Genomic DNA, 18,637 nt, shown 5'->3' with positions numbered 1-18,637 from the left:
CAAAACAGAAACATACATACCCACATTTACCCCTTTTATTTAGTTAGGAACTTAAAGCCTTTAATTTAAAAAAAAAAAAAAAAGGCTCAAGCTTAACGTGGCCATAGGATATGAGGCACCTCCAAAAATTCCACCAACCCTTCTGGGACCACTAAGAAACTGGAACCAGGGATCTGCTGAGTCATTTAAGAGAAACTGCTTATCAGGCATCTGCTATTGGGTTACCATGTCCTGGGCACCTTACTGTGTTTCTGGCATAGTGCGAGAACTTGAGCTCTCTTTTGGCTGAAAGCCTAATGATTCACCTCCTACCCATCCTGTTCCGTGGGCACTACTTTCGTCCCCATTTTAAAGATGAGAAAACTGACTCTTAAGGAAGTCAAGCTGCTAATGTAGTGCAGCTGGGATCCAAACCCAGAAAGACCAACTCTAGAGCCCAAGCTCCTACTTTTTATACTTTCTCCCATGGTCTCAAGATGTTTTCCTGCATCTTCATGAAGGAGGGTGAGTGACCGTCGGGATATTTTAATGGAGATACATAGGGTCCTGCTCCAGATCAAACAGTAGCGATCAAGAACGCAACAAGCACCAGACTTCCAGCCACGCAAACCTCTCAGCATCGATCAGATTTCATAGTTTCCAATATCACAGAATGTAAACCAGTCTTCAAGGAGCTGATTTTTTTTTTCACCAACAAATACCACTCACACTGCTGTCACTTCATCCTCGGGATGCTCAGAGCCTCTTTTGTGTCAAAGCTAGAAATACTCCAGGCTAAGCTCTAGCTTGCGGATTTCGGCCTAGCAGAGAGTCCTCACCCAGGGTTAGCCAACACCCTCCCTGGAACCACAGCAACGTAGCTCCAGATGCAACCAGAGCTGCGTTAAATGCGACACAGCATTTGTTCCTGACAAGAGCCCTGACACCCATGGGGAGCAGCTTGCCAAAACCAGACTGCTTTCGGCTCAGAGAAGGCCGGCAGTGCGCATGCTGCGGCCAGTCCCGTTGCAACGGAGCCATCCCTTCACACCCTTCCCCTGTAAGCCTGCTCAGCTCCGATGCGTTAGGCTGGGCCGGTGGTTCCAATCCCAGGGGAAAAGAGCATCTGTGTAATTATGCCTTTCCTTAGGCATGCCCCAAAGTCATTCCCAAATCGTAGAGAGTCCTAACAAAGCTTTCTATCTATGCCATGTAGTGCAGGGGGCGGGGTGGTAGGGAGATCTAGCGTTTTCATCTGAGCTCTGTCTGGATAAACCAGGGGCAAGTCCAGGATCAGAGCTATGAGGCTGAAAGTTTTGCCCACCACTCTTATGAAGCAATGACAAGGGGCAAATGGTGCATTTAGCTTCGCCTTGAAGTGACTGGGCGTCTATAATCTATCCTTATCTCCATTTTTGTCTCTGTTTTCACCCATATCAGAATGTAGCAGAAGTATCTGGTTCTTTATGCGTGATCTCGGGGGATCTGTAAGTGCAGTTCTCGCCCTCTTCGTCCCCGTGCCTCCCCCTTGCCAACCATCAATGCCAATCAGGCCTACGGGAACCTCACCTGAACTGAAAGTGAGCCCCGGAGGATGGTTTCAAGCAGACAGAAGGCTGAGCTGAAAAGCCGCCTACCTCATCACTCATCAAAGCTCCCTTGTTCTGTGTTTTTTGGGAGTCTGATTACAAGGGTGTTGGGGGAAGATGTGCAGAGGGCAATGTCAGGCATCTAGCCCTTGCCAGAGATTTCTGGGCCTCTTAAAGGGAACAGCCCTTGTCAAGACTATTCGTAGAGGCATCTGTCCCCCTTCTACCTATTGGTAGACAGAAGTAGAAGCTGGCAGTAGTAGCCCCTGAGTGGGCAGACTGTGGGTGGAGAGCGCCCTAAGTAGTATCAGTGAGCACTGACACTGCTCACTGATATTACTTACAACTTGCCCATTAGGGAAGAATCAGAGCATCGTAGGGCCAAAAGGCTCTCCAGGTACCCAGTCAGTTTCAGATTTGCAAGAAGATGTGGGTGGGAAATGGGGCTGTCCGCCCCCTCAGAGTCACCTAAACTTCATGTAAGAATTTGCCTCCGTAATCTCACTAACCAGGAGAGCAGAAAGGAACACGGTACGACATATTATGTGCCACGCTCCAACAAAAAAAGAGGGACGTAGGCAGATTCCCAAGATACCCGTGAAGTTCCAGAGGTAGACCCCTCCAGGATTGCCCTGGCCAAGGAATCAGCACTTCCTAGGCGGCCTCTGAAAGGTGTGAACCAATCTAAGAAGGCCCCAGGCGCATCCAGCCAACACAGACATCCCCCTGCCTTTCCCGGGTGCCTCAAGTGGCCAGCGTAATACAAAGTGCACTCCACTCTCAGGCGTCCCTGAGGGGACTCTGAGAGGAAGGGTTACTGAGGGCTTTAAATGCATCATCTCATCTCATCTCCACAACTAGCCCATCAGGTATCCCCAATTATCCTGACAGCACAGGTAAGAAAAGTGAAGTAAGACCTGTTAAGTCACTTACCAAGGGGTCATACCACTAGGTGCAAGTGAGGCTGAAGCTAAATGAAGGTCTAACTTGCCAAAGAGCTTGACTATGGACCAGAGAAATAAGAGACAGAGAACACAAGCCTGGAGGCTCTGGAAGTATTTCTGGGTAAATTACAGTTTCTATAGCTCCCACCTATGGAACATCCCCTTTTCCACCTTCTAGCTGAGAAATCATTCAGAATCAAGTCTGGACTGGCCCACTGACTCGATAACGAGCCATGTTCTGACTAGCTCACGACTGGTCTGGGCCCCTTCCCTGCTTCTTCCAGCTACTCTACAGGGCAGCTTTGGAGAAAGTGTTTTTTCTTGTCCCGGGAGCATACCCTGAGGTCTGCCAGGATGCCCAGAGGGCAGAGAAAGTGAGGAAGCAATGACACCCCTACCTGATCCAGGAAAAGTAGCCTCTGCTACTAGATCCCACCTGCTACTGTGGTTGATTCCTGATCCCCTCCACTGAGCATCTCCCCTCCCCCACAACCTGCCTAGAAGGAGAAACCTCCCTGGCTGCTGGCCTCAGGATGCCCACACGACATGTAAGGGGGCCTCCAACCACCCCCACCTCTAGGCCTGCAGCTCCAGGACAGAATGGCTGCTCTGTCCGGCACAAAATGTGCTGCTTCAGACTTCTGCTGCTGCTGCAAAGAAAAACAATGGTCCCCAAGAAGGCAGCTGTGCCAGCCCCAGTCCTCTGTCCATGCACAGAAGGGGCAGGAAACAATAGGCCACTGAATGCCAGCCCGCCTGGGCCATGTGCCCAGGCTGGAGGCCCCTCTGTTCCCCGGCCTACCAATAAACTACAGGAGCAGAAAGAAGAAAGGGACAATTTATACGAACACGGAGGAATTCCTCCCAATCCCATCGTGTGCTTACGCGAGTACGCACGTGCACGGGGTGTACACTCAAAGACACACACTCGCACCACCCACGCTGTGCTTCACCACATCCACTCAGGAAGGCATGTGAGGTCCAGTTTTGATGAGCTTCCCTGGGAACTGGAGGTGATGGGGTCCTTGTAGGTTCGGTCCCTAGAACTACACGGGAAGAAGTCAAGCTCTCATTTTCTAGAGGCAGCTGGACCTCAAGGGATGCAAATGAATTCCATGGTCATCCACAAAGCCCAAGTACAAGGTCACCATGAGCCTTGAGTGATACATGCCAAAATGACCTCCCCTGAGCACCTAACACAGCCCATTTATTCACTAAATCTTTACTGAGTCCTGTTGTACCGTAGAGCCTGAGCTAGGTGATGGTGGGGATGAATGAAACAGCCCTGTGCCCTGCCCTAACGAAGCCTGGCTTGACAAAGAAAGAGAGGAAAAGAAAGCAAGGACAGTCTTATTGCTTTTACTTTGAATACTGGTTATTATAGCATAGTCACGGGAGTAAGTCCCAACCCAAAGACCAACGACTAAAAAAATCATCAGTAGCAGACAAAAGAAACCAAAGCAAAAAAAAAAACAAAAAACAAGCCTAAGAAAAATTCAACATCCTCTGGCTCTTTTTTCTATTACTTTTTTTTTTTTAATGATATTTCTGTAGTTTCCTTTGAAAAAAAGAATAAAAGTTTTAAAACTAGTTTCCTGAACATCAGAGTTGACCTTTGGTTGATACTTCATTCAAAGATTCAAGTCAAAATTTAATGCCACCGTTGTGGAATTAGATAGTGGTGATCACTGTATAAGCTTGTGCATACATTGAAAAACAACCCCACTGAATTCGTGTACTTTTTAAAAAGGTGAATTTTGTGGTATGTGAATTACACCTCATTTACAAAATTTAACGCCCCCCAAAGTCATGTTCTTTTGAGCACCATCCTGCCAGCTAAGGGGAAAATGGCCCAACAAAGTGGCACCAAAAAGAGGAAGGAATTCTTGGTTTCCATTTCTCCATTTGCATGGGCTGAATCTCAGTTCTGCATTGAATATTCTTAAAGCCTATACCGGAAGCTGCCCCTCTGGCTGGAAAGCTTGGCCATGACATTGAACTCCACGGGCAGACATCATTTCCGAACGGTGTCAGATTAAAACCAGCAAGGAATGCTTTTATGCATGAGTTCAAATACAGGATCGGCAGACATACCCAGCAAGCCTTCCCCCAGCAGGTGCTGACTCCTTGTCCACACTTGGCCACAGCTGAGATCCTAAGTACACCTGTCCTGGGAGTTAGAAGGAGGCTCATTTCCATTTTGGAAAGAGGGTGAAAGATCACAAGAAGGATGAAATTAGAAGAAAAATTAGCCCTAACAGGATACTACTGATCATTTAACAAAAACAGGGCCTTGCCACAATTCTAATCATGTAGATGCTAAATTATATAACACCTGCCAACACAGGCGACACAGTCCTCTGAAAACTGTCCTCACTTCAGAGAACACCCAGGGAATTCACCAGTCAGCAGAGCAGAGGAGAATTTTGTTGTCTGTTGCTTTCAATCCAGAGATATTAGTCCCTTTCTTCCCCTCTTTCAAAATTCCTTCTTCAGGAATTTTCTGATGAAGTCACACAAAATCCCCTCCTAGGAGTCCCACATTTCTGAGGAGAAAATCAGGGTGGGTGGGTAGGTCAGGAGAAAAATGTAATCTCACAGGAGGGTAACACAGGCAGGCCCTCGCCTTCTCCTTGATGATCTGGCACCTAAGGGATAGGAGCTGCAATTTCCACAGGTTCTGTTCAGCCCATGTGCGCTACTGGAACTGGGACTGACTGCCAGGCTTTTTCCACAAAATCTGCCTTACCTGCTTTTAGCCCTTTCACAAACACATGATGTCACCTCAGCCACCTCAGGAATATTAATTCCTAGTACCTTTCCAGCAAGTGTTATATAAGAAGACAACTGAAGCTTTCATCAGGCTCTACCTTGCGTATCTCTTACCAAGACCTCTTATCTCAAGGGTAATCAGCCCCTATCAAAACTGTTCCCCAGGAAACAAAATGCCGAGATGCCCTGCCAAGTCCGGCTCTTCACCTTACTGGTTTGCTCTTCTACAAACTCAGTAATGGGAGGGCCTTCCAAAATCCTTGTTGGACAGATGACAGTACCAAAGCCCAGAGAAAGGAGAGGAACTGCCAAAGATCACATAGCTATTTAGCTGTGGATGTCGGACTGAAACCCAGGTCACTGGGTTCCCAAGCCACTGTCCTTTCTTACCTACTCTTATCATAAAAATGTATTTGTGCACCTGACGGGTGCACCACGAATAGAAAGACAGCAGTCCTCACTCCAAATTAGCACAACAGTAGGGAAGAAATCAGTGAAAAAGCCTATAGCAAACAAGGAGAAATAATAGTAGAAATAAACGAGGTATGCTCACAGTGATAGAGGAAAGAGACATAGATCAGCTTCAGTCCACCTGCTATACCCCTTCTTTCAATGCCTGATACTATCACTTATGGCTGAGTTGTCACTGTTCCAAGAAAAGGCCATCATCAAGCTACTTTTGATAAAGGAGGAAACAGCAAATATTCTTCCTCGAAGAGTGACTGATGGCCTTTTTCATCGTTACTTTACCCTATTAAACACAACATAGAACTAGACATGAGTTTATCCGACAACCAACCAATTATAGCTACGAAGCTTCCGGAACATGGGGATGTGATAGATAATTATCTTTTCTCCTTCTCTGCATCTACAGCCTCCCTAACTCTTAGCCCATGTGGTTTTGGTAAAGCGGACTCCACCTCTGCCCTTTCCAAAGATGGTGGACATTACCTGCATGCCAAGAGCTGAAGACAATGAGAATCTGAGACTGCGGCCGCCATTTTGCCACCATGACTGGAAAACCTGTTTGAGAATGGAGCTGACCCGGAGAAAACAGAGCTGAGAGTTGGGAAAAGGAAACTCGAGCCCTTGAACCAAGTCATGGCCAGATGCCAGGTTTATATCTGGCCCTTTTAGCATCATAAGCCAACTCATTCACTTTTTTGCTTAAAATAGTTTGCATTGGATTTTTGTTTCCTTAGAAACAAAGGAGTCCTCATGAATAAAGTGTAGGATTCTAAAGTGCTCGGAAGCATCATTAAGTTCCCTACGCTCAAGGAACTTAACAATCTAATTGTGAAGACGGGATCAAAATATACATTTTTGAAATTTATATACTAATGCACTACCTAAGTTATGCTAGATATTATGTTACATAAATTATGCCAGGTATTTATTTAATAGATATTTGTGCTAGATATCTGTATTGCATAAATTTTCATGTTATTGTATACTATATGGTATGTGCTGTACATGTATACTTGAATTTAGGAATAAATACTACTAGTAAAAGTTTTGAGGACTCAGAAAGGTAGCGAGGACTAACATGACTAAAGCAAGGCTTCCTGATGAAAACTAAAGTCCTTGAGAAGAAGAATTTGTCTCTCCAGTTCACCAACATACCTCTGGGACCCAGAACAATATCTGGCAGGCTTTCAAATTTGTGGAGGGGAGAAAGGAGGGGAGAGAAAGAGGCAGAGAAGAAGGGAGGACATAGAAGTCTGAACTGGTATTCCTAGGATGGGTAGAATTTCAGTAAGTGGAAGGGTGAAGAGGCCATATTCCAGAGGAAGATTAAGACATAAGCCAAGAAATGGGAATGTCTGAACATGGCCTTTCTGTGAGGTAGTGAGGAGGATGGTTGAGCTAGAACAAAGGGTACCTTGAGGCCTGGTCAGAGATAAGGGTACGTGGGGAGGAGCAACTCAAAAGCTAACAGAGGAGTCTGATTTCATGCAGCCAGAAATGGAGCTGGTCAAAGTGTGCGTCATGATGAAAACAGAGCCGAAGGAAGATCAGAGGAGGTCTGCTGGATGGATTCCTAGGCCTTCTAAATTAAGAGATGGAGTGAGCATTAATGAGCAATCCAGGCTGAATGGTACAGAAGTCACCATGAGCAGGAGAATTCCATGAGTGGAAAATCCCTGCCCACACCAATTCTAACTATTAGTAATAATACACGCTTTAGAGCCAGTGGTCCTGAAGCTAGTGATTCTAAACTATCCCTCCCTAGGCGGTGGTGAGCAAAGGGGACAGGTCAGAGAGATCTTTGGGTCTAAAGGTAAGATAGTGATCTTGACAGGAGGAAGGCAGGAGTGAAGTTCTGGTCTCCCTGGCTTCCCTTTTGACTAAGGTTCTTTCTGTTGTACATTTAAGTTTGGCCATCTTCCTAACTGTCCGCCTGAGCAGTAGATTATCCCAAAGTTATGAAAAAAGAACCTCTCTTCCCCTTGCATTACTTCACACCATCTAAAAACAACGCATACAGCTCTGGAGACAAAGGGAAACCAGACCATGGGAAGGAAGAGGAGAAAAATGGTCCTAGGAGTTTCCAAAGGACACTCTGTCATCCATTAACTTTCAAGCCCCCAAATGAACACAGAAAGCAACCTCGTAAAGCCGAGGGGGAGGAGGGTGCGAAGGGGAATATCTCAATGAACTTGAATCATCGCAATTGCTCTGGCAAGCTGCCTTGGGTCTTTCAAGTGATTCAACAGAAAGTCAAAGACAAAAGGTTCCCAAATGAACAGGCTGCCACATCAAATGCCAAAGTAGTAATTTTAGCTCCTAGGCCTTGCCTGAGATGTTTAAGAAACAAAATTCCCAAAGTCCAAAGTCTAGAATTAACTTGTATTACAAACTAAAGATCTGCAATGACATGACCAACAGCTCCTCTGGGAAATGTCACCTGATGGCCCTGATTTCGGTGCTGGAGGCCAACTGGAAGTCGGTTCCCCAGGACCACAGTAATCAACCAACAAATCCAGCAAATATTTATCTTGCACTGTCCCTGTGCAAAGTCCGAGTAATGAATCACGGGACCACACAAGAAAATATAACGCACTGTCTTACTCTCAAGGAGTTTACCATCCAGTTGGGGGGAAAGGGGGAGGACTAAATGCAATAGTATTCAACAGTATAAGCCTGTGCGTGCTAAGCACCAAAACAATGTTTGAGATGCTCAGAGACAAGGAGATCAGTATAAACCAGCATGGACCTGAGTTAGTCTTGGGGCCTCGAGCTGGGGAGGATTACGGAGATATGAAGGTGCCAGAGGAAGGAGGGCTGTGGCTACTAAGGGAAAGGCGAGGAGGCAGAGCTGGGCAGATCTGGCTCAGGAGGCTCAGAGTAGCACTTCTGGGTCAGAAGAGTATGGGATCGGGGGGCAAGGAGGGGAACAGAAAAGCAAGATGCAGGTCAGATACAAATGCAGTTCACAAAGGCTCCGTAAACTGAGAATAAAGCAAGGGTCTCGAAAAGCAAGAGGATGGCACAAGCAGAGTCCAAACCCAAGTGCTCTCCAACCGAACAATGCTTCAAAAGAAAAAATGTCAATTTAAACGTGTCCACTATAGTAAGGGACAACAGTAAACTGTAGGCTGCTCAAGGCTCCAGCACAGTCAAACTAAAAACAAACCAGATGAGTATTAAAATCCAGACCCAAAATTCCTAGAGAGCTGGCTCTGCAAGGCTTATCTCATTCTGCACAGGATCTAGCTTGGCAGGAGGGGTCGACAGGTTATTCCAGGTGTAGTTCAACTAGCATGGACCGAGCACCCATTCGTTGTGGGGCAGGGAGAGGAACCACAATGATTACAGAGGACCAAGACATTCACTTGGCCTTTGAAGTGCCTGTGGAACTTCCTGTTGGAAAAGGCAGCTTTATTTTCCAGTCCGGAGCTCCCAGGAGAAGGTCAAGTCTGGAAACAGGCACTTGGGAGCCATCAGCAAGTAGACAGAAGTATGACATTAACTATAAAAGTGAACACAGTTGCCCATAGAAAGCATGCAGAATGAACGAGAAGTAAGCCTAGGCCTACGGACACCTCTGTTTAGGTGGAAAGCAAAGGAAGAGGAGATGGGAAAGTAGACTGAGCATGAAAGACAGATCTACAAGTGTCAGTAACTGCAAAGCACTTAAATAAGAGAGCTGGGCAGTTTGCTAACTTGGGTGGTTAGAGCAATCAATCACTATCAAGAACATGCTAGGCAGACCCTGTGTATACATCACCCAAGACCAGCACAACTGCCCGGCTGGCCGGCTGGAACCACTCATGCTGCTCCAGCTACCACGGCTGGGCCTTGGCCTTCAAGCCGGACAGCGCCTGGCCCTGTACCCGTGCAGCAGGCCTCTCACTTCCCGCCCCAGGGTCTCCTCGTTGCCATGGAGGCCTGAGGTTTGGACAGACTGCCCCAGCCACCAGCCATGCAACCAAGAAGCACAGGAGAGCTGAAACTCCATGAAGTCAACCCTTGGCCAACAGATGGGAGTGGGCAAATGGAATCTTCTCTCTCCTTGCCCCAAGAACGGCTCAGAGACGCAGTAGCTTCCCCTAGTTTCTCTGAAGATGTCCCATGAGACAAACCATCAGACTCTGGTGAAGCTGTCGCCAGTTTACAAGCAGTCCCTTACATTTGCTCTCTTTCCCTGCTACTTGTCACTTCCCTTTTCTCCGCATTCCTGCTTCCCCGGGATGGCTCTCCCCAAGAAAGTGTAAGCCTGTGTGTTTGGCTCTATTTTCTAAGAAACCCAGACGAAGACACTTACCATGTACCAGGCACTGTTCTCGATGCTGCATAGACCGTCTCTTCTGCTAAGCAGATCCTTGAAATAGCTAACCGATTATTTTTCAAGAAGTCAACACATACATCAAGCAATGGGTTGGTTATAAGAACTAATGTCGTCGGCTACAGCTTATTTTCTCTCGAAAGGAAAACTGCCTCCACTGAAGTTATGGACAGGCACTGTCTTGTATAAGATGGTCTTCAACAGGGATCATAGAAACCATTTATTAAGTACTTACTATGAGCCAAACAAGCTCACAGAAAGTCGAGTCACCATTCAAGCGTAAAGGTACATGATCTCATTTAATCCTTAAAACATCCCAATGGGGTAGGCTTGCAGGAAAGCCGAGTGGTTAAAGAGTGCAGACTCTGCATTCGGAGGGACCAGAGCTTCGACTCCGGCTCTGCCGCGAGCTAGCTGTGCATCCCTGGATAAAATGCTTAATCTCGGGGCACCTGAGTGGCTCAGTGGGTTAAAGCCTCTGCCTTTGGCTCAGGTCATGATCTCAGGGTCCTGGGATCGAACCCCACATCGGGCTCTCTGCTCAGCAGGGAGCCTGTTTCCCCCATTCTCTCTGCCTGCCTCTCTGCCTACTTGTGATCTCTGTCTGTCAAATAAATAAATAAAATCTTTTAAAAAATTTTAAAAAAATGCTTAATCTCTGTCAATCTGTTTCACTATCTATAAAATGGAGCTTGTAACAGCAGCCATACCCATGGGTTGTTACGAAAACTGAAGAGATGAAGGGCTGACTATGTGCCATGTGCCCCGTGAGTCCCCATTAAAAGTCAACTTTGACTCCTCCCACTTTTACAGCCGGAGGACCATGGAGGTTCAGAGATTAGTGGACTGCCTGAGGTCACCCAGGCAGTTAAAGATCATAACAGGATTTGAACCAGATACATTTACTTCTAAAAACCGTGCTCTTTACCACTCCCCTACCTCTGTGTATTAAGCTGAGATACGGACTCATCTGGTTGTCTTTCACACTGGAACCCTACAGTTCCCAGTTGGCAATGTTGATTGGTTAATAAAAGGGACCCCTGAATTTCTTCAATTTAACAAATAAAAGTCCTGGGGCGCCTGGGTGGCTCAGTCGGTTAAGCGTCTGCCTTCCGCTCAGGTCATGATCCCAGTAACTGGGATCGAGCCCTGAGTCCGGCTCCTTGCTCAGCAGGGAGCCTTCTTCTCCCTCTGCCTCTGCCTAGTACTCCATCTGCTTGTGCTCTCTCTCTCTCTGACAAATAAATAAAAATTCTTTTTAAAAATAAATGAATAAATAAAAGTCCTCATTCGTACTATCTCAGCTGTGAATGTTTAAGGATATTGCAGGGGGAGGAGTAGGAAAACAACTGTTTTCATTTCCTCTTGAAGGTGAGAGGAAAAAGTCCATGCCCCCACCTAGAGATGCTTTCAACTGGAGAGGCAGAGAGCAAAATCTGCTTGGAAATCAATCTGGCTGGGCTCAAAACGCCAGCTCTACCACTTACTAGCTGTGGGATTCTGGGCAAGTTACTTAACTGCTCTGTGCCCAAATGTCTCCATGTGTAAAAGTTCCACAATAACCTTACCCTCTTAGAGATTTAATGAGTTAGTATTTGTAAACTCATCAGAACAATTCCAAGTACATTGTACTACATATATTTCTGTTAAACACACAAACCAACTCTGCCTCATGGGCTGTTCAATCCTATAACTCTCTAGACAAGAAAGTACATAAAGTCATAGGTATCAAATAGAATAAACTAGTGGCTTCCAAACTTTTACAAGACGACCACACACACACACACACACACACACACCCCAGAAGTTTCATGAACTATGTATCCTTACTACATGCTATAAATTCATATTTTCCATGTCTTTTTTTTAAGATTTTATTTATTTGTTTGACAGAGAGAGAGATAACAAGTAGGCAGAGAGGCAGATGGAGAGAGAGGGGGAAGCAGACTACCCGCTGAGCCGAGACCCCGATGCGGGGCTCGATTCCAGGACCCTGAGATCATGACCTGGGCCGAAGTCAGAGGTTTATTAACCCACTGAGCCACCCAGGGGCACCTCCATATCTTTTTTTTAAAAAAGATTCATTTATTATTTGATAAAAAGAGCAAGCACAAGCACAGGGAACAGCAGGCAGAGGGAGAGGGAGAAGCAGACTCCCTGCTGAGCAGGAAGCCTGACGCTGGGTTCATCCCAGGACCCCAGGACCATGATCTGAGCGGAAGGCAGAGGCTTAACCAACTGAGCCACCCAGGCGCTCTTCCATGCCTTTTTAAATGCTAGCTACAGCCCACTAATTTCATTTCATGACCTGCTGATTTCTCAACCTACAGATTAAAAAGCTCTAGAATAAACCACATGACCACGAAAAACAGAACTAGAACACAGTCTTCAAACCACTCAGCTCCTTCTTCACGGTTATTACTGAGTCAGAAAAGGCCTAAGTTTCACTTCCTGCTGGAAAAGAAACTGTACATTCTGGGTCCTCCTCCCATTCCCTCCACAGTTCACGTGAACACTAGAAATTCAGAGACCACCAAGGAACCAGCGGGCACTTCCCGTCTCTACAACTTCTGTGACTGCCTGATCGGATGTGCCATCTGCACCAGAGAGAGTTCCCTGGCTCGTTCCCTTGGTTTCGCCTTCCTGATTTTGAGGCCCAGCAACTACAGTCACCCATCATATCTTTGGAGGGAAAAAAGAAAAAAAAAAAAAATACTGCTGATCTAACACAACAAAGCAATGTCATTATATATACAATAAATGGATTATAAACAGAAGAGATGAACTTTGTTAGTGGTTAAGTTTTTAAAAAAAACTTCATTTCTCTTAGAGATAAGTACTGAAATTCAAGGATCAATAATGTCTGGTATTTGCTTCAAAGTGAGGGAGGGGCGTGGGAGGGATGACGGGATATAGACAAAACAGGCCTGGGGTGAGCTGAGCAAGGTGATGGGTACATGGGGGTCAATAACACTATTCTACCTACATTTCTGTATGTTTGGAATTTTTCACAATTAAAGGGTTTTTAAAATCTAATTAATGGCATGTTTTAAAAAGGGGGGGTGCTTAAGATACAGTAAACACAAAAGAAGACAAATAGGACAGAACAAATAACCAGATAGAGAACACAGATCTATTTCCTTAAAATGAAAGAACTAAATCTGCAGGTAGAAGAAGCAGACTTAGGAAATGTACATAAACTGTCCATATCAGGACATGTGATGTTTACATTTTTTAACCTCAAGGATAAAGAAAGAATCATTTAAGAATCAATGGAGAATAAAGCAACACTCCTAACCAAATAGGGGTCAGATTTCTCCAAAGCAATGACAGAGGCCTGAAGATGATGGCGCCATGTTCTAAAAAAATTATCAGGGAGAATCACTGTGATCCAAGAATAGTATGGCAAGCTGAGTCAAGTGTAAAAAAGACTCCAACATCTGCAGACTTGAAAGATCTCAGCCTATATAGACCCATGAACTCCTCCTGTGAAACAGAAATCCTGCACCCAATAGATAAATCAAAATAAAACCGCAGGCAGAGAGACACCGTGGTAAAAGAACAGGCAGGAGACACAGTGCCAAGAACAAACACAGGAGAGCATGCAGGGCAGAATGTAAATGTTAGTGATACCGCCAAACAAGAAAAAAAAAAAAATCCAGATAAGCTCTAAAAATTAGGAGATGGGGAAGAGAGGTACAAGAAAGTGTAAGAATATGAATCACCTAATCCTGCCAGGCAAGGAATCAGCCAATCTGTCTCAAAGTGAAGACTGAGCTAAAAATAGGGTTTAAAATATTAACAATGACCTCAGCCTCCTCAAGATCTTCCTAATCATTTTCTTAGCCTTTGGAAGAGCTTGTAAGAGCGATGATCTTCTGCAGCACAGAAACATGTACGAGGCGGTCAGCAAGTCCTTCACCTTCACTTCAATTTCTTTTTTCTTCTAAATTCAAGCAAAATTAAATTCAAGTGTTTTTATTTTTAAAGCACATATGGCCTAATGCCATTCCTATAAAATTAGTTCTTGCTCACTAAAATCATATGCTTGTGTTTAATATCATTTTCCCCTCTACTGGATCATTCCCATAAGCAAACAAGCAGGCTATATTTCCCCTATCTTATTAAACACACACACATGTACACACACACACACACACAACTTCCCTTGATCTCCCTGCTCCTTTTCAGCTTTTTCCATCTTGCCTTCTCCTTACAAGAAAACTCAAAATGGTTGTCCATACTCTCTGCTTCCACCTTCTCTTCCTTTTTTCTCGTTAGCTCACTGGAGCCAGGGTTTGTCCACTCTTGTGGTGCTAGGAATGACCTCCACAATGCCGGTTCTCAGGACATGGCTTACTCCACGTCGCCAGACTGGAGAGAGGGGCTCACTCCCTGGTCCTGGAACACCATCCTCTCCTAATATGCCCCTGAAGACACATTCTCAATCTCCTTGGCTGGACCTTCCCCCATTCCTTCCAACCTCTCATTGCTCCCTGGGCTCAGTCCTAGAACCTCTCTTCCATCTCTAATTGCTCTCTGTAGATCTCTTCCAGTTCGGTGTCTGGTAATTTCTAAATTTGAATCTCTAGTCTAGACCGCTTCCTGAACTCCTGCCTCCTATAAATGCCTTAATAATTAGTTCCTCTCAGATGGCTAACAGGTACTTAGAACTAACATGCCCAAACTCAGCTCTCGATACTCATCCTGATTCCCCATTTCACTAGGAGCACCCTCATTCACCTGCCAGACCAGAAAACTTAGGAGTCAGTACTGACTCTTTTCTCTCTCTCAAACTCCCAATCCAATTCAAGAACAAATCCTTAATTAGCTCTACCTTCAAAATGTGTCCAGCATCCAATTGTTTCTTATCCCCTCCACCAATCCCACCATTTCCAACTAAATCTAAATCAGCATCATTTTGTTCTGAATTACTGTGGGAGCTTCCTAAGGGTCCTGCTGCTGCCACCTTCACTCCCCTGTAGCCTATTCCCTGCTCATCACCCTCCAACAGCTTCTCATTGGAGAAAAAAGCTGAAGGATTTCTAAAGCCTGACATGGTCTAGTCCCTGACTGTCTCACCAGTTTCTCCATTATATTCACTCTTACTCAATGGTCTCCAGCCACACCGGCCTCTCTGTTCATAGAACGTTCCAAGTACAATCTCACCTCAGGGCCTTTGCATATGCTTTCCTTGGTTTGAAGCATGCTTCCCCAACATTCACATGGTTAGCTCCCTAATTTCACTCTGTTCTCAGCCCAGATGTCACCTTCTGAAGTAGCCTTTGCGGCCATTCCACCTGAAAGAGCTCCTCTCTGTCCTTACCCAATTATATTTTTCTCCAAGACATTTAGAAATCTATTTAGGTATTTATTTATCATCTCATCCTTCCCCTGGAACAGAAGCCCCGTGATAGCAAGGACTTCGCTTTATTCCTTGCTGATCCCTGGTCCCTAACACATAGGGAGCACTCAAGGAATACTCATTAAATGAATGAATGAAGAACTCTTGGTGTAGGGATGCCTGGGTGGCTCAGTTGGTTAAGCCGCTGCCTTCAGCTCCGGTCATGATTCCAGCGTCCTGGGATCGAGTCCCACATCGGGCTCCTTGCTTGGCAGGGAGCCTGCTTCTCCCTCTGCCTCTGCCTGCTACTCTGTCTGCCTGTGCTTGCTCTCTCTCTCTCTCTCTCTCTCTCTCTGACAAATAAATAAATAAAATCTTTAAAAAAAAAAAAAAAGAACTCTTGGTGTAATGCGAGGTGGAACAATTTATTGCTCATTTCTTTGTACTTCTCAGTTTCGCTTGGATTTTTTATAATGAGCATTTCTCATTCTGTAAGAAAGCAATAGCTATTCCTTTAAAAATGAAAACAGAAAGCCAACCAAAAATTAAAAAGGAGAGATGCATTATCTAATCAGCTCTACCATATTCTGACAAATGTTTTTGCCCCATTATTTATGATAGCCACAAAAGAGTTCACAATGTAATGCCCACAGGGCATTTTTCACAATGAAACCTTTTTAGGAGGAAACTTTACAGGAACAAAAGTTTTAATTGCCCAGGGCTGACCAGAGTGTGAACACAGGGCTCCCCTGTGAGAATGTAAATTGGCAAGGTTTTCCTAAATATCACTTCCCATTTGCAATCTTTTTTTCAGTATTGTTTTCATAATCCAGATGCCAGAATCTGTAAGCATACTACAAATGAAAAGGTGTGATGGTCTTTGGTAATACTTACATAGACTATCATAGACTTACATAGACTTACATAAGACTATCACTTTCCAATAAGCTCACGCTTTCTAAACATCAACAACCAGGGTTACAGAATTACAGAGATGACACAGGCCGGTGAGAAGATTACAGAAGGCCCCTGTGAGCCCTAGTGACACACATAACCACCAGGAAACGTTCATGTCCCTGTCCCTTCAACCAACCCACAGCAACACCCACCAGTGTCAGTCAGCAAGTGGCAGGATCTGCTTCCTCCCCGCTCCAAGAGGCCCAGGGAAAGGAGGGGAGCACAGGACTATCCCCAGTCACTGATGAGTGAAGGCCAATGGCAAGTATGAGGTATGAGTGGCACACAAAGCTAGGTCATGGTTTCAGTGTCTCTCCTTTGTATTCCCGTCCCCTATTACCTGTATCTTCCTCTCTTTTCATGATTAGGAAGGAAGCAGCAATAGCCTGTCCTCTCTGGAAAAGTGGTCTAGTAACCTAGCATCATGGGGCTTATCTTACTCAAAACCTGGTCTCCTGATATTTCCACCTACATTTGCTACATATTGCTGTCGACCAAGTAGTAGATTGTGAATTCCCAGCAGTGGACACATGTCTTCCAAAGCCTTCACACAGCCAATGGCTGCTGCTCCATTGTCTTTTTAAAAAATCAGTAACAGAAATGTTTTCCCAATCTTCCTTTTAAAATTGCACAGTTTAGAGCCTCTGTATATCACGTGAGTGCACACAACGGTTGGGAGTGATGAGTCAAACATCACTAACTAGGCCAAGGTGGTTTTTTACTGTGGTAAAATATACTCAATATAAATTTTACCATTTTAACCATTTTTTAAGCATCCAGTTCAGTGGCATTAAATATATCCACATCTGCTATGCAACTGTCCCCACCATCCATCTCCAGAATGTGCTCCTCTTCCCCAGCTGAAACTCTGTCCCCATTAAACACCAACTCCCCATTCTCCCCTCCCCCCAACCCCTAGCAACCCCATTCAGGCCAAGGTCCTTTTGAGCATGCTACAGTTTACTGGCTTTTCAGTTCTGGAAGAAAGGCATTCCCTACCTATAATGTGTTACTGCCTTGCAGATACACAGTTGGAACCATCTGTGGTATCTCACCATTTAGAAACAAAACTTGAAAATTGTATTTAAGAAGCCATTTTTTTTTTAAGATTTTATTTATTTATTTGACAGAGAGACATCTCAAGTAGGCAGAGAGGCAGGCAGAGAGAGAGGAGGAAGCAGGCTCCCTGCCGAGCAGAGAGCCCAATGCAGGGACTGGATCCCAAGACCCTGAGATCACTACCTGAGCCGAAGGCAGATGCTTAACCCACTGAGCCACCCAGGAACCCCAAGAAGCCATTTTTTAAAGAGTGCAAAATACAAAAGTTCTAACCATTAGGCCAAAAAAAAAAAAAAAAAAAAGGTTTCCCTTATTTTTTTTAAAAAATGTATTCACAGGTCATTAAATTTCCAACTATCCTTTCATGCGTATTTAGTCCCAAACTAAGCACAATATTTTATTTTTAAATTTATTTTTGGCAAATCACACTCTTTGTTACATCATTTATTCTAAAAAATTAAACAGTACACATCACTTGTTCAATGAGGAAAGAAAAAAATTACCTTCTATGCAATGGAGGCTATTAAAAATTTAAGTCTCTATTAAAATAAACTGTGCAATATAATTTTAATAATGTTGATATAAAAGAAAATGTTTTACCTAAATTCACCTCTTTATCATAGTTTATAAAAATGACACCATTATTTTTTAAACTCCTGAGGGGGTTCACAAAATTATATTACACTGAAAGGACTTCATAAATTTTAAAATGTTGTGCAATGCCAGTCTAATATAAAAGTCTTTTTAATCAGACTCCAGTAATTTTAACTAGTTTCCTTTCTCTTGACGCTAGGCCTGCCTTCCCAAGGAAACTAGTCTATCAGAAAAGACAGACTATAAAAAGAAACTAAAGTGTGATGAGCCCATTAACACAGGAAAAGCAGACACTGTGAGAATGGACAGTCTAGGGCTCCCAGAAGACATGGAGGACTGCAGTGAGCCAGAGGAAGAGGGCAGGAAAAGTGTTCTAGCCCAAAGGGAACAGTATGCTCAAAGGCCCTGAAGCGAGAGAAAAGAAGCCACATACATGCAAGGAATTGAAATAATCTAAGAAATTCAAAGTAGCTGGAACATAGAGTTTAAGTAGGAGAATGAAAAAAGACAAGACTGATTAAAGAGAGAGGCAGGGTGAAGCCTGGAGAGTACTGCAAATAGTCTGAAGAAGAAGGGCATTTTTTGCTAAGAGCAATGGGAATCCATTCAT

General features: G+C 44.7%; 1 protein-coding gene across 10 annotated transcripts in view; it reads right to left on the bottom strand.

The window, feature by feature from the left end:
• Positions 1 to 18,637, bottom strand: part of SRGAP2 (SLIT-ROBO Rho GTPase activating protein 2) — a 227,878-nt gene that overhangs the window by 139,476 nt on the left and 69,765 nt on the right. The window lies entirely within an intron of this gene.

The sequence above is a fragment of the Lontra canadensis genome, unplaced genomic scaffold (genome assembly GCF_010015895.1).
Source record: "Lontra canadensis isolate GAN:19392208 unplaced genomic scaffold, GSC_riverotter_1.0 scaffold63, whole genome shotgun sequence".
In the NCBI taxonomy this organism is placed as follows: Eukaryota; Metazoa; Chordata; class Mammalia; order Carnivora; family Mustelidae; genus Lontra; species Lontra canadensis.
The sequence above is the reverse complement of the archived record's forward strand: the minus strand, read 5'-3'. Positions and strand labels throughout refer to the sequence as shown.